This window comes from Bombina bombina, chromosome 4 (genome assembly GCF_027579735.1).
Source record: "Bombina bombina isolate aBomBom1 chromosome 4, aBomBom1.pri, whole genome shotgun sequence".
Taxonomy (NCBI): domain Eukaryota; kingdom Metazoa; phylum Chordata; class Amphibia; order Anura; family Bombinatoridae; genus Bombina; species Bombina bombina.
In genome coordinates this window covers 1,180,497,511-1,180,514,670 of record NC_069502.1, presented here as the reverse complement: position 1 = coordinate 1,180,514,670, position 17,160 = coordinate 1,180,497,511, and the positions used below count along the sequence as shown (strand labels likewise).

General features: G+C 39.5%; 1 protein-coding gene across 2 annotated transcripts in view; it reads left to right on the top strand.

Moving 5' to 3' along the window:
• Positions 1 to 17,160, top strand: part of BABAM2 (BRISC and BRCA1 A complex member 2) — an 896,806-nt gene that overhangs the window by 48,274 nt on the left and 831,372 nt on the right. The gene's annotated exons all lie outside the window — the stretch shown is intronic.

Sequence of the window (17,160 nt, the reverse complement as noted above, 5' to 3'; positions counted from 1 at the left end):
CAGATGTGGGCCCTTTATCAAATGTGAATAGAGGAATATAGCTGTACTGCACTGAGGAGGCCCATGGGAGGCTGAAACTTGTGTCTGAGGTTGCCATGTTTTGTTTCGAAGGGAATTGTCTGATATTCCATGGCTGGACTGGACTTTTTTTTTAAGTGAGAATCTAAAAAAAAAAGCAATCACTCTTGTGCTTGTCTCAACTAACCCACAGCTCCCCAGAGATAAAATAAGTCACCCCTATGACTAAAAACATGAGAAATGTGTGGGATAATCTCTAAGAAGCGTAATACTGCAGAGGAAAGTATCTAGTATCACTCTATGTGAATACTACGTGTAAAGTTTTTGAGCAGAAATTCTACCACAGGAGGTTACATAATATAAATATATCCCAGTTATATTTCACTAAATAGTGAATATGTGATGATCCGTGATATGATAACTGTATAAATCAATGTATAGTGTACAATATCCAGTTGTGCTCATAAGTGTACATACCCTGACAGAATTTATGATTTCTTGGCCATTTTTCAGAGAATATGAATGATAACACAAAAAACTTTTCTTTCACTGAAGCCATTTATTATCAATCAACTGTGTTTACTCTTTTTAAATCATAATGACAACAGAAACTACCCAAATGACCCTGATCAAAAGTTTAAATACCCTGGTGATTTTGGCTTGATAACATGCACACAAGTTGACACAAAGGGGTTTGAATGGCTATTAAAGGTAACCATCCTCACCTGTGATATGTTTGCTTGTAATTAATGTGTGTGTATAAAAGGTCAATGAGTTTCTGGACTCCTGACAGACCCTTGCATCTTTCATCCAGTGCTGCACTGACGATTCTGGATTCTGAGTCATGGGGAAAGCAAAAGCATTGTCAAAGGATCTGCAGGAAAAGGAATTGATAGCAAGATGAATGCAGTATGTTATCAAACAGAACTCCTCATTTCCTTGGATAACTTTTTATATTGCTTTCCTGTTTTATACAGTTCAACTACCTTTTCCTGCAGATCCTTTGACAATTCTTTTGCTTCCCCCATTACTCAGAATTCAGAAACGTCAGTACAGCACTGGATGAAAGATGCAAGGGTCTGTCAGGAGTCCAGAAACTCATTGACCTTTTATACACACACACACTATTTACAAGCAAACATATCACAAGTGAGGATGGTTACTTTTAATAGCCATTCAAACCCCTTTGTGTCAATTTGTGTGCATGTTATCTGGCCAAAATCACCAGGGTATGTAAACTTTTGATCAGGGTCATTTGGGTAGTTTCTGTTGTCATTATGATTTAAAAAGAGTAAACACTGTTGATTGATAATAAATGGCTTCAGCCAAAACACTAACCATGAGTGAAAGAAAAGTTTTTGTGTTATCATTCATATTCTCTGAAAAATGGCCAAGAAATCATAAATTCTGCCAGGGTATGTAAACTTATGAGAACTACTGTACTTATGCAACATATATATATATATATATATATATATATATATAAAGGGACAACAGAGAAAAGAAGATATTCAATAATATCAATCAAATGTATTTATATAAAAAAGAAAGGAGCAAAATCTAGCATAGATAAAAATAAGTGTTACAAAATAAACGATACATGATCGGTCACTGGCATAATAAAATACATACTAAAACATCAATATGTCATATAGGAATATCACTATTTTGGGCCAAAAGTTAAAGGGACACTGAACCCAATTTTTTTCTTTTGTGATTCATATAGAGCATGCAATTTTAAGCAACTTTCTAATTTACTCCTATTATCAATTTTTCTTTGTTGTCTTGCTATCTTTATTTGAAAGGGAAGGCATCTAAGCTAAGAAGCCAGCCAATTGTTGGTTCAGACCTTGGACAGCACTTGTTTATTGGTGCTGTCCAATCAGCAAGGACAACCCAGGTTGTTAACCAAAAATGGGCCAGCATCTAAACTTACATTCTTGCTTTTCAAATAAAGATATACCAAGAGAATGAAGACAATTTGATAGTAGGAATAAATTTGAAAGTTGCTTAAAATTGCATGCTCTATTCCCCTTCAGGATGCTCTTGATGCCCTAAGGTTCCGGTGGAGGAGGAGCAAGCAGGTGTAGCTGAGTTCTGACCTCCAGTCCTGTAGCCCTTGGCGGTGAATTCTCGCGCCATACCCCACTTGTGAGGTGCTTCAAGGACAGTATGCTACAACAGCTCTGGAACCTATGTTGGTGGAAAGCCATCCCACTGAGACGGTATAACAAACCACCCAAGCAAGACCGGTACCTTCACCCGGTCTGACAATCAAGCTTAACGGAACAAACGGCTTTCTCTTCATTTACCTGGTTCAAGGTAGCAGCTGCCCCTTCTCCCCGTGGGGGCTGTGAGAGGGAAGACGGAAGAGATCGGATAATGCTGTGCAAGTGGGAAATCCATTACTCTTCATCTTACCACATCTAAGGACGTACACAGCACATTCATCGACTGTGTCTGCCCCTCTTGGTTACTGTCGCGCCTGCAGCGCTTAAACAGCAAACACCACTCTGCACAGAAATACCTGCGGTTTCTCCAACCCTACCAGGGAACCTGTCTCTGAGCGGCGACGGCGGCTGTCCCCCCCTCCCCCACCGGTGCTGCGTGGGAGGTGGTGGGCTCAGGCTGTGCTTCACGGGAGACCGGAGGTTCGGTTTCTGGCCCAGGGTTTTTTCTCTCTGGTGACCTGGTTGGATCTGTCCTCCTCCCCTCCCACCGCTGTTGCGTGAGGGGAGGTGAGGAACTACAGGCTGTGGAAGCAGGGACAAGGATCACCTTACTCAATAGCAGGAGAACCAGCCTGCCTTGGAGCGGGCCAAGACGCGACCAAGTAACTGCCTCCTTAGCAAACATTTTTGCCACCACAGGCGGACAGCACAAGAGGAGGTAAGACACAAAATTTAACACTCTCTATACTTGAGCAGAAGGGAAAGCTTCTCACAACACAAATTTTTCAGAAACTATTTTGTCAAGAAACTCAGTGAACTGGCATTTTGAAACAAAAACCGTATAATGAACTTTAACATAAAATTCAACCTTTAATGAGGAGTGGGCAAACATAAGGAACTTTGCATAGATAAATTAAGGGCTAAAACCCATAGGAAAGCTAAGACCTGGTTTCTAGCTGTATTTTAACCTCAGCCCTAAAGACACTTTGGTGAATAAAGTGTACTTATGGTACACAGGACATATAGTTAATCTATTCTTGTGAGATCACACAGTTGGGGGGGTCCTTGCTCTTTGTGAAGGAGCTGGGGAGAAGGAAGAAGTAAGAGGGATAAAGGAATACCTATCTGGAACAACGGAACATATCTGCTTACCAACATTGTATGGGCAAGGGGAAACCTAACTATCTAACTTTTTTCTTCCCCCCCCCCATTTAAAACAATGCATAGCTGCTATAATAGGTTTACTTGATACGCCTGTTTGCAGGGACTTTTTTAAGGGTAATATTTAATATTGCACCGTTGTGAGGCTGACTTTGTTTTTCTTTTTTTTTTTTCCTTCCCTTTGTAAATGTATTTCCCTCTTGCCCTGAATAAAAGGAGGCAAGGAGGCAGCGGAGTGTATTAGGGTAAGGGAAGAAAACATTAATTCTCTCCCTATTGGGGCTGGTTCAAATCCACCTGGAAGGGTGAATGTTTATTTTGTTTCTTACCAGGGGACTTAGTGTATAAATAAAGACGGTAAGGGGGGAGGGGGCAGAGGGGGCTGGTCCTGTGACTCCCTCCTTATAGATCCTTCACCATTCACTACCCTATATTGCGAGTTCCTTGATTATCATCCCCCCCTTTTTTTTTTTTTCCACTCTCCCTCACGCGGCACGTTCCTTTTTTCTTTTTTTTCCCCTTATTTTTTTTAATTCACCTTACTTATCACAGTATATGGATAAATTCCTCCACAGTCACGACCGGACTCCTTCGCCAGCCATGGCGGCTAAACAAAGAGAGAGAAGAACTAAAAATACCGTAGAACCTGTTATCGACCCACAGATACCTCCCTTAAATATACTAACCACTAACGAAGTCACTAATATGCAAGTTTTGGTAACGAATATCGCAGAGGCCTTAAATCCTAAATTTGACTCCCTTAGGGTGGAGATTAAACATGACATTGCCTTACTAACTCAGGAAATGAGACAATTTAATAACAGAATTAATGAAGTAGAGCAGAGAGTATCTGACCTCGAGGACCTCACTACTGCACAGAGTTCAAGTTTAGAAACCACGGATGCCTCCTTAACTAAAATACAGATGAAAATTGAGGATCTCGAAAACCGTGCTACACGAAATAACATTCGCATTATTGGGGTTCCCGAGGGAGAACAACCCGAAAACTTATGCTCTTTTATTTCAGAGACTCTGGTGCAGCTTCTTAAAATCTCCCCCAGCTATCCTCAAATTGTGGTTGAAAGGGCACATAGAATAGGGCAGTTACAAGCAGTTAATAAAGGAAATAGCAGACCTAGACCTGTAATTGCTAAATTGCTCAATTTTAACGATAAAGTAACCTTGCTGCAAAACTTTCGTAAAAACCAACCTATCATGTTTAAAGAAAACAGGATTCTTATATTCCAGGATTACTCAGCAGAGACAGCTTTTAAAAGAAAGAATCTGGCCCCAACATGCTCCAAATTTATCCAACAAGGGTACCAGGCCCTAATTATTTACCCCTCGAAAACTGAAGGTTTTTGTTAAAGGAAAGGCATATCTCTTCGAAAATGCACAAGATGCAGAGAAACTCCTGAGTCAACTGAACTCCCCTGAGTAAGAATGAGTTTATATAAAAGAGTCTTTGTGTTAAATGCTATCTTAGTAATGTGTTTGTGTGTTTTTTTTTTTTTTTTTTTCCTTTTCTGGTTTTTTTTTTTTTTCCTTTATGTTATCTCTCTTCCCTTCTCTGCCCCTCCTCCTTTGTTAGCTAAAACTCATGGTGAACTTTAAAATTATATCTTGGAACATCGTAGGTATTACTACCCCCATAAAGAGGAAAGCGATTCTCACCCAGCTAAGAAAAATGGATACAGACATAGCTTTCCTCCAGGAAACGCACCTTAACCTGGAGGAAGCTTTAAAGCTTAAAACAGCTTGGGTTAAGGACGTTATTGCTTCGCCAGGGCATGGGAGAAAGAGAGGGGTGGCTGTTCTGATAGGAAAAAAATAATAATGCAGAAACGCTATACGCCGGGACAGATCCAGAGGGGAGATCAGTAATTTTAAAAATAAAAATTGATAATCGTATTTTCACGCTTTGTAATATATACGCACCTAACACTCTTGATCCAGAGTTCTGGAACCAGCTACAGATTAAAATATTTTCTGTTTTGGAGGGCCATTTAATTATTAGAGGAGACTTCAATATGGCTCCACACTGTCCCCTTGACAGATTAAGGCAAAATACAAAGCAGAAAAAGCAGAAGAGGGATAGTTTGGAAACTAAATTATTTACCAGAATCACGCAGAACCTAGGCACTAAAGATATTTGGCGGATGCAAAATCCGGACAGCAGGGACTATACATGTTACTCGAAAGCCCATAAAACTTTATCAAGGATTGATCTCTTCTTGATAGACGAAAGACTTTGCACATCTGAAGTGAAGGCAAAAATCCTTCCTATCTCTTTATCAGATCATGGACCGATTACTCTAGATTTTCAGATTAAACATCCAAGGTCTAAGTCTATACAGTTCTTTTTTCCTTCTTTTTTAGCGTCAGACCTCAAATTCAAGAACTGGCTTATAACCAAGTTTAATGACTATAGTGAGTGTAACGCAGAATTTAGAGATCGCCCCGTCTTATTTTGGGAGGCAGCCAAAGCAGTATAAAGAGGCGAAATTATTGCATATACTGCCATGCTAAATAAAAAACTTCAAAGGAGAGAGAAAGAATTAACAAATGCAGTCATTAACGCTTATAACCGACTTCTTCTTGATCAGAACTCGGCTAACTGGGCTAAATATACTGAAGCTAAGAGCAATAAAGACGCTTTTGTATTATTTCGAGAAACCCAGAAAGAATTAAAATTACAGTCAAAACTATACAGATTTGGAAACAAATCTGGGAAACTGCTTGCCAATTTGGTTAAAAGCGGAAAAAAAACTTCGCTGATTGAGAAACTACTGATAGGGGGGAAATATGTTATCAAACATGAGGAAATAGTGGAAGAAATGGTAAAATATTATCAAAACATCTATGCTCCTAGAAACTCAGATTTGGGTCAGGCGGAGGACTTCTGTGACAAAATATATTTTCCCAAGATCTCTGAGGAAGTAGCTGAGACTCTCAACGCTCCAATTACAGAAGAAGAAATTAAGAAAGTCATCACTAATCTGGCTCCGAACAAAGCCTCCGGACCAGATGGGTTACCCAACGAATTTTATAAAATTTTATCTGCTGAGATTATACCATATCTTTGCAAACTATATAATTATATGTATGTCGAGGGAGGGACAGTAGCAAAATCTTTTTCAGCCTCTTAATTCTTAAGGGAGGAAAGGACCCATTTCAGAAGGAGTCGTATAGGCCTATCGCCTTATTAAATTCTGATTATAAGACTTTTACCTCTATTCTCGCCCAAAGGATGCAAAAAATATTAGTCAATATTATCCATAAGGATCAAGCTGGATTCTTAAATGCCCGAAACTCTTCATCAAAAATCATGGAGGTCCTAGTGGCGTCAGAATTTTTTTTCAATGCGGGGGTGTCAGGGGGGGGGGGGGCGAGGGGACTACCCCTGATCTAGCGGTAATTTCAGTCGATGCCGAGAAGGCATTCGACTCATTTCAACATGACCATCTTTTCTCTTTTTTAGAAAAGTTCGGTTTCAGAGGATGCTTTCTCAATTTTATTAAAAACCTGTATGATCAACCTCATACAAAAGTTATTGTAAATAATATTCTTTTGACGCAAATCATTTTGGATAGGGGAACTCGCCAGGGTTGCCCCCTCTCCCCCCTCCTCTTTAACCTCTGCATTGAACCATTAGCAACCATGATCAGGCAACATTTAGAAGGTATCAAAATAGGTAATTATGAATTAAAACTAGCCCTCTACGCGGACGACATACTTATTTACCTTTCGGATACTAAATCTAATATACCTAAGTTATTACGAATTCTTAATCAATTTAGTGCATTTTCGGGCTATAAGATAAATACTATGAAATCAGAACTACAATGGCTTAGGAGAAATAATAACTCTCTTAGTAACATTCCCTTCCGCCTGTCTGAAAACTCATTTAAATATCTTGGTATTAACATCCCAAGCAATCCAAGTGACTTGTATAGTCTTAACATTCCCCCAGTCATATCAAATTTTAAAGATCTTAAAAGATGGGAAAATCTACCACTTTCTATTTCTGGAAGAATAGCGCTGTTTAAGATGGTTTTGTTTCCTAAATTGCTCTATGTCTTACAGAACACAGCAATAATGCTTTTAGAGAGAGATGTTCGGATAATAAACAGTATGCTTCGAAAATTTATCTGGCAGAGCAAAAAACCTAGGATCTCATTAAGTAAATTATCTTCTTCCAAAACCTATGGAGGTTTTGCTCTGCCAGATGTAAGGTTGTACAATCTCGCCTTTTTAGCGCGAACAGTAGCTGACTGGATTTTCTTCAGGGACTATGTGGTGAATAATGAACTCGAGGAAAAAATCTGCGACCCATATATACCAAGGGCATTGATTCATTGTGAGCCAAAAGATTGGACAATCAGCATGAGAGTATTAAAAATGTTTTCTAATCCATTGAAGGCCTGGTGGAAGATAGGAAAACTGTTAGGAATAAACTGTCAGGTTTCACAATATCTGCCTCTAAGGGGCAACCGAAAATTTCAGGCGGGCTTGGACTCACAGGTTTTTAGAGATTGGCAATTATTAGGATTAGATAAGATTGTATACTTCGTGGACCAAGAGAAAAAATGCATAAAATCTTTTGAAGAACTCAAGAATGAGTTTAACCTTTCTAACAAAGAGTTTTTTGCGTATTTGCAGACAAGACATTATATTATTGACCTAATGAGGACAGCTAAGTGGTGCTGGGATCTAGGTAACTTAGAGGGCTGGCTCTCTCTAGTGAAAAAAGGGTTGATGTCCATTACCCCTTGCTACCAAATTCTTGGAGCAAGTAAAGGGATGCACGTTCTTGAAAAAGTAGCTAACAACTGGAATCTAATGTTATCACAAGACAATATTGATAGCAAATTTATTCAATCTTCTATTCAGAAAGTGTCTCAAGCTACGATTTCAGCTACATGGAGAGAGGCGCATCTGAAACTTTTACACAAGTTCTATTATACCCCTGAAAAAGGGTATAAACTCAGGAATTTGAATTTTAATAAATGTCCTAAATGCTCTCTGATGGCTGCAAACTTGACACATATGGTGTGGAACTGCCCATTGATTAGGCAGTTCTGGCACAAAATAGAATTCTGGTTGAAGACATCACTTAAGATCTCCCCTCTGGATCTCTCACTGACATAGGTTATATTTTTTTCTTTAAAGAACCAGGAAGATCAGCAGTTTAATGGAAAACTAGTTATCTCAGTTATTCTGGCAGCCAGATATTTAATATTTAAAAAGTGGAAACTAAGGCCTAGATTTGGAGTTCGGCGGTAGCCGTCAAAACCAGCGTTAGAGGCTCCTAACGCTGGTTTTAGGCTACCGCCGGTATTTGGAGTCAGTGATTAAAGGGTCTAACGCTCACTTTTCAGCCGCGACTTTTCCATACCGCAGATCCCCCTACGCCATTTGCGTATCCTATCTTTTCAATGGGATCTTTCTAACGCCGGTATTTAGAGTCGTTTCTGAAGTGAGCGTTAGAGCTCTAACGACAAAATTCCAGCCGCCTGAAAATAGCAGGAGTTAAGAGCTTTCTGGCTAACGCCGGTTCATAAAGCTCTTAACTACTGTACCCTAAAGTACACTAACACCCATAAACTACCTATGTACCCCTAAACCGAGCTCCCCCCACATCGCCGCCACTCGATTTAAATTTTTAACCCCTAATCTGCCGACCGCCACCTACGTTATACTTATGTACCCCTAATCTGCTGCCCCTAACCCCGCCGACCCCTGTATTACATTTATTAACCCCTAACCTGCCCCCCACAACGTCGCTGCCAGCTACTTAAAATAATTAACCCCTAATCTTCCGACCGCAAAGCGCCGCCACCTACGTTATCCCTATGTACCCCTAATCTGCTACCCCTAACACCGCCGACCCCTATATTATATTTATTAACCCCTAATCTGCCCCCCTCAACGTCGCCGACACCTGCCTACACTTATTAACCCCTAATCTGCCGAGCGGACCTGAGCGCTGCTATAATAAAGTTATTAACCCCTAACCCGCCTCACTAACCCTATCATAAATAGTATTAACCCCTAATCTGCCCTCCCTAACATCGCCGACACCTAACTTCAATTATTAACCCCTAATCTGACGACCGGAGCTCACCGCTATTCTAATAAATTGATTAACCCCTAAAGCTAAGTCTAACCCTAACACTAACACCCCCCTAAATTAAATATAATTTTAATCTAACGAAATAAATTAACTCTTATTTAATAAATGATTCCTATTTAAAGCTAAATACTTACCTGTAAAATAAATCCTAATATAGCTACAATATAAATTATAATTATATTATAGCTATTTTAGGATTAATATTTATTTTACAGGCAACTTTTTAATTATTTTAACCAGGTACAATAGCTATTAAATAGTTAAGAACTATTTAATAGTTACCTAGTTAAAATAATAACAAATTTACCTGTAAAATAAATCCTAACCTAAGATATAATTAAACCTAACACTACCCTATCAATAAATTAATTAAATAAACTACCTACAATTACCTACAATTAACCTAACACTACACTATCAATAAATTAATTAAACACAATTGCTACAAATAAATACAATTAAATAAACTAGCTAAAGTACAAAAAATAAAAAAGAACTAAGTTACAAAAAATAATAAAATATTTACAAACATAAGAAAAATATTACAACAATTTTAAACTAATTACACCTACTCTAAGCCCCCTAATAAAATAACAAAGCCCCCCAAAATAAAAAATTCCCTACCCTATTCTAAATTAAAAAAGTCCAAGCTCTTTTACCTTACCAGCCCTGAACAGGGCCCTTTGCGGGGCATGCCCCAAGGATTTCAGCTCTTTTGCCTGTAAAAAAAAAATACAATACCCAAGCCCCCCAACATTACAACCCACCACCCACATACCCCTAATCTAACCCAAACCCCCCTTAAATAAACCTAACACTAAGCCCCTGAAGATCTTCCTACCTTGTCTTCACCATACCAGGTTCACCGATCCGTCCTGGCTCCAACATCTTCATCCAACCCAAGCGGGGGTTGGCGATCCATCATCCGGTGCTGAAGAGGTCCAGAAGAGGCTCCAAAGTCTTCCTCCTATCCGGCAAGAAGAGGACATCCGGACCGGCAAACATCTTCTCCAAGCGGCATCTTCAATCTTCTTCCATCCGGTGCGGAGCAGGTCCATCTTGAAGCAGGCGACGCGGATCCATCCTCTTCTTCCGTTGTCTCCCGACGAATGACGGTTCCTTTAAGGGACGTCATCCAAGATGGCGTCCCTCGAATTCCGATTGGCTGATAGGATTCTATCAGCCAATCGGAATTAAGGTAGGAATTTTCTGATTGGCTGATGGAATCAGCCAATCAGAATCAAATTCAATCCGATTGGCTGATCCAATCAGCCAATCAGATTGAGCTCGCATTCTATTGGCTGATCGGAACATTCGTCGGGAGACAACGGAAGAAGAGGATGGATCCGCGTCGCCTGCTTCAAGATGGACCCGCTCCGCACCGGATGGAAGAAGATTGAAGATGCCGCTTGGAGAAGATGTTTGCCGGTCCGGATGTCCTCTTCTTGCCGGATAGGAGGAAGACTTTGGAGCCTCTTCTGGACCTCTTCAGCACCGGATGATGGATCGCCAACCCCCGCTTGGGTTGGATGAAGATGTTGGAGCCAGGACGGATCGGTGAACCTGGTATGGTGAAGACAAGGTAGGAAGATCTTCAGGGGCTTAGTGTTAGGTTTATTTATGGGGGGTTTGGGTTAGATTAGGGGTATGTGGGTGGTGGGTTGTAATGTTGGGGGGGGTATGGTATGTTTTTTTTTACAGGCAAAAGAGCTGAAATCCTTGGGGCATGCCCCGCAAAGGGCCCTGTTCAGGGCTGGTAAGGTAAAAGAGCTTGTAACTTTTTTAATTTAGAATAGGGTAGGGAATTTTTTATTTTGGGGGGCTTTGTTATTTTATTAGGGGGTTTAGAGTAGGTGTAATTAGTTTAAAATTGTTGTAATATTTTTCTTATGTTTGTAAATATTTTATTATTTTTTGTAACTTAGTTCTTTTTTATTTTTTGTACTTTAGCTAGTTTATTTAATTGTATTTATTTGTAGCAATTGTGTTTAATTAATTTATTGATAGTGTAGTGTTAGGTTAATTGTAGGTAATTGTAGGTAGTTTATTTAATTAATTTATTGATAGGGTAGTGTTAGGTTTAATTATATCTTAGGTTAGGATTTATTTTACAGGTAAATTTGTTATTATTTTAACTAGGTAACTATTAAATAGTTCTTAACTATTTAATAGCTATTGTACCTGGTTAAAATAATTAAAAAGTTGCCTGTAAAATAAATATTAATCCTAAAATAGCTATAATATAATTATAATTTATATTGTAGCTATATTAGGGTTTATTTTACAGGTAAGTATTTAGCTTTAAATAGGAATCATTTATTTAATAAGAGTTAATTTATTTCGTTAGATTAAAATTATATTTAACTTAGGGGGGTGTTAGTGTTAGGGTTAGACTTAGCTTTAGGGGTTAATACATTTATTATAGTAGCGGTGAGCTCCGGTCGTCAGATTAGGGGTTAATAATTGAAGTTAGGTGTCGGCGATGTTAGGGAGGGCAGATTAGGGGTTAATACTATTTATGATAGGGTTAGTGAGGCGGATTAGGGGTTAATAACTTTATTATAGTAGCGCTCAGGTCCGCTCGGCAGATTAGGAGTTAATAAGTGTAGGCAGGTGTCGGCGACGTTGAGGGGGGCAGATTAGGGGTTAATAAATATAATATAGGGGTCGGCGATGTTAGGGCAGCAGATTAGGGGTACATAGGGATAACGTAGGTTGCGGCGGTTTACGGAGCGGCAGATTAGGGGTTAAAAAAAATATGCAGGTGTCAGCGATAGCGGGGGCGGCAGATTAGGGGTTAATAAGTGTAAGGCTAGGGGTGTTTAGACTCGGGGTACATGTTAGAGTGTTAGGTGCAGACGTAGGAAGTGTTTCCCCATAGGAAACAATGGGGCTGCGTTAGGAGCTGAACGCTGCTTTTTTGCAGGTGTTAGGTTTTTTTTCAGCTCAAACAGCCCCATTGTTTCCTATGGGAGAATCGTGCACGAGCACGTTTTTGAGGCCGGCCGCGTCCGTAAGCAACTCTGGTATCGAGAGTTGCATTTGCGGTAAAAATGCTCTACGCTCCTTTTTTGGAGCCTAACGCAGCATTTGTTTAAACTCTCGATACCAGAGTTAAATTTATGGTGCGGCTAGAAAAAAGCCCGCGGAGCGTTAACAGCCCTTTTACCGCCGAACTCCAAATCTAGGCCTAAGAGACTTACCAACGATATTGGAGATCAAAAATTTCCTCAAGAAACAATGCATTTTAGAACAGCGAGATACTAATATTGATAAGGAAGCTGAAATTAGATCATTTTTTAGTAAGTGGGCAGCATTCATTAAATCACTCCCGGCCCCAGAAATTGACCAGATAATTCTCCCGTTTCAGAACTCAGAATTAGTGCTCTTGGGGATATGGTAGTTTTTTGTTTTTTTTTGTGTGTTTTTGTTTGTTGTTTGCTCCATGAGAAGTGGATAGTTGCTGATTTAATCATGGTGGGGGAAAGAGAAAAAAAAAAGAAAGGGAGTGAAGGGAAAATTTAGGCGGTAGGTTAGTGAAGGAACGAATATATTAGCACCGGCATAACATACAATTAAAGCCGTAACCAACTAAGTTAACTAATTTAATTATAAATGGAGTGTGGGTTGGCTACTGGCTGGTAAGTAGCAATCAACCCTGGAATCTCTAATAGGATGCCTAAGTATGGGGATGGATTGTGTTTTTGGCTTTTTAAAGTATTAACTCTTTAGTTTTGTCTTTTTTTTTTTTTTTCCCAACCCTTATAGGCAGAAGTTTTAGTTTTTTTTCTTCTTTTTTGCTTTATTAATTTAGAGATTGCAGTTTTAGTTTGAATTAACAACATTAATGATTGTAGATTTAATAATGTTTATGTTTAGATTATGTACTGTATGCTGAAAATAATTGATTTAATGTAATATGTTGAAAACTAATAATAATAAAAAAATTGAAAAAAAAAATTAAAAAAAATTGCATGCTCTATCTGAATCATGGTTCAGTGTCCCTTTAAAAGTACAACTCAAAAAGTCTGATTATTAAATCTACAGATAAACCTTTTGTAAGGTAATCCACCATATATACTTTATAAACTGGTTCACTATGGTCAAAGTTTAGTGATGTGATTGTTCACCTTTAAGTGTTGCTTATAGATCTCAGAGATCACATCAATCTAATGCGTGTAATAAATGTTATTTGTAAACACAAATGTAGCTAGTGGTTGACTCTGTTACCTTTCCGCTTTTATGCCTTTTGATGTCTAACCTTTTTGATAGTCCCACTTCCATGGTATTACCTTTAGAACGTATCTTCCTCCCCGGCCTGGATTTAGTGATAATCAGGCACCACACTTGTGGTGGGAGTTTGGCGTTTTTCTCTCACCTTCTTCGTTCTGTAACTTCTCTGTGTGCGGTCCCGGATGGGCTGTGAGTGACGTCACATGGGATGCCATCAACGCGTTTCACCTGAAGACAGGCTTTATCTGATAACTGAGATCTATCAGCAACACTTAAAAGTGAACAATCACATCATTAAACTTTGACCATAGTGAACCAGTTTATCAAGTATATATGTATGGTGGATTAACTTACAAAAGTTTTATCTGTGGATTTAATAATCAGAATTTTTGAGTTGTAATTTTAACTTTTGGCTCAAAATAGCGATATTCCTATATGACGTATTGATGTTTTAGTATGCATTTTTGTATGACACGATGAGTCCACGGATCATCATCAATTACTGTTGTGAATATCACTCCTGACCAGCAGGAGGAGGCAAAGAGCACCACAGCAAAGCTGTTAAATACCACTCCCCTTACCCACAACCCCCAGTCATTCTCTTTGCTTGTATCAGTTGCAAGGAGGTGGTAAAGTTGGTGTCTGATTCTTCAATCAAGAGTTGGTTATTTTTTAAGCAGAGCAGGTTTCCCCTGATTTTGCTTGGGGTGTAGCCGTAGTCCATGTCAGTCTTTTCAGTAGGGCAGTGGTGGCTTTAAAGCAGTTAGGAACTTGTAAATTGTGTTTTGCTGTGTTTTCCTAACAAGTTGCTGCCCTGGTATAACAAGACTGAGTAAGTTTACTCTGTCTTTCTTTTTTCCACAGGTCTCTGTGAGGAGCGGTATCCTCTCAAACTTTGTGAGTCGTCCGACTGCCGGACCGCTAGAATGCAGGTAAGTGCCTTTTGTTCTTCTGGGACTAGAAGGCTGGCACTAATGGGGTTTAGGACTCTAGCATGCTATTGTTATTTATTTGGGATAGAAAACCCCTTAGTAAGGGTGTTTCTGGCAGTGTGCAGGCACTATAGATCTGGTTCCTGATGGGAATTTCAGATTTGAACAGTATAAATCCTTCATCTGATGCTGGAGTGGAGTAAAGCACTGGTAGCATAGTGGCTTCCATTGTGTACTATTAATCCTGAGACCCAAGGTTAGATTCCCCAAATGGGGATATGTTTCTACTTCAGATGTATGCTTGCACTCCTCGTGTACTGTCAAAGGAGGTTTTAGTTACCTGGTCGACTCCGATACTCCGGTCGTTGTCAACTTTGGAAGTTACTTCCGAGGTGGAAGTGTTTCTAGTCATGCTATTGAGATTTCATAGGAATGGGAGGTACTGGAGATACCTTTCCCTCTGTTTACCATCCTTAAAGGACTTTTCTGTCGCTGGCTCCATTTAAGTGCCAGTCGTAGAAGCTTTTATACTGGGGCTAGGGAGCTTTGACCCCTATAGAGGGTAGCTAGCTTTTTCGGATCTTTAGATAAAAGGGCAGATAGCTCAGCATACTATGGCATTGTGACTGATCTCTGAAGCAGCCCAATGGTTGCAGGTTCGATCCTCAGCGAGGTTCCACTCAGCTTTTCTTTCTCCCGAGGTTGATAAAATGTGCGGAGCCTTGAGACCCTTACGGTTGATTAACTGCGGTTTACAATGCATAGCACTATTACATTGTATTTAGAAGCTGGAGTTTAATTGTTCTTTCAGAGCAATGTACTGTCATCTTAAGTTCGTTGTACTAGCCCGCTGATGGCGGTTGTGACCTAGTAGTTAGCAAGCCTGGCTTGAAGATTCATTTTTCAGAGCTTGTAACCAGTCATGGGCTTTCTTTCAATATTTAACAAATCAGCAGGTCTTTACAGCTTTGTGGCTGATTTATTGGTCAGCGAAGAAACCTACCTGTGGCTAAGTGATTCAGCCTAGGTTTATAGCTCTGTAGTGGCAGCTTCTATGGTTTAGGTTTCTACAATTCCACGCTTCTGATTTTTCCTTTCAAGGTTGAGTCCTTTTTGGGTTTGATTTGGCAGAATCATCCTCCTTCCACATGTCAAGTTAGTAGGACTAACGGAGGGTTTATTTTTTTCCTTTTTCTAGAGTATCTGCTGTCTAATTTTGATGAGAGGTTTTCCTTGAACCGAGTTCAAGATCTTCTCTGGGAGTGACTGTTTCAATCTGGAAACAAGATCTAGATATTTCCTCAAGTTTTTCTCAGGTTCTGACCTTCAAAGAAGTACCCACTTTCCTTTGGTACAAGAGGGGTCTGTTCATAGTGAACATAGACCTGAGGGATGTTTATATTTTGTTCCCATGATCGGTATCTTTTCAAGTTTCTGAGTTTCGTCATCCTAGAGGGACTTCTAGGTCTCGGAATATGATCAGTTTTAATTTTTCCCTGGAGCAATCTCTTTTTCTAAAGACTGTGTCCAATCTTCTTTCCTATGGGGGGAAACATTTCTGGAGAGGAGTTTCTTTACTCCATCTGCAAGGGTGTGTTAAGGGGATCTTCATAGATTCTCGGTCTAATAGAAGATTTTTTATCTAGGACCAGGTTATCAAGGGAATATTCGGATCTGACTTGGTGGATAGATCAGGATCAGTGGATGAGAGACTCCCTCTGGTACTGGTTTTCAGGAGTACCTGTCTCAGGGCGTGTGTTTCTGGAAACATTCCTGAAGATTTTCTATTTCGGAAGTGTCCGCATTCCTCTTAAAGGGACACTGAACCCAATTTTTTTCTTTCGTGATTTAGATAGAGCATGCAATTTTAAGCAAGTTTCAAATTTACTCCTATTATCAATTTTTTATCATTCTCTTGCTATCTTTATTTGATAAATAAGGCATCTAAGCTTTTTTCTTTTCAGCACTCTGGACAGCAGTTTTTTTATTGGTGGATGCATTTATCCACCAATCGGCAAGGACAACCCAGGTTGTTCACCAAAAATGGGCCGGCATCTAAACTTACATTCTTGCATTTCAAATAAAGATACCAAGAGAATAAAGAAAATTTGATAATTGGAGTAAATTAGAAAGTTGCTTAAAATTTCATGCTCTATCTGAATCACGAAAGAAAAAAAAATTGGGTACAGTGTCACTTTAAGTATGAGGGTGAGTTAATTTACTCTGATGGCTTGGCCTCAGTTGTCTTTATTTGGGCATTTCATTTCTATGACCTAATTCATCTACTAGGGGTCCCTTAGTATTATAGGAGGTGATTGATTGTTCAGTGGCAACTCTCAATGACTGTTTGTTTTCCTCCTCTCTTTAGGGTTGAGAGTTTATTAGTCTGATAATTCTCCCCAGCAAGTGATTCTCCGTTCGGAGGTGTCTTCCAGGTACACCCTAAAATGGGGGGTTCTGGAGTTGGCTACTGCCGTTTCACAGACTGCCGAGCTTATGGTACGTTCAG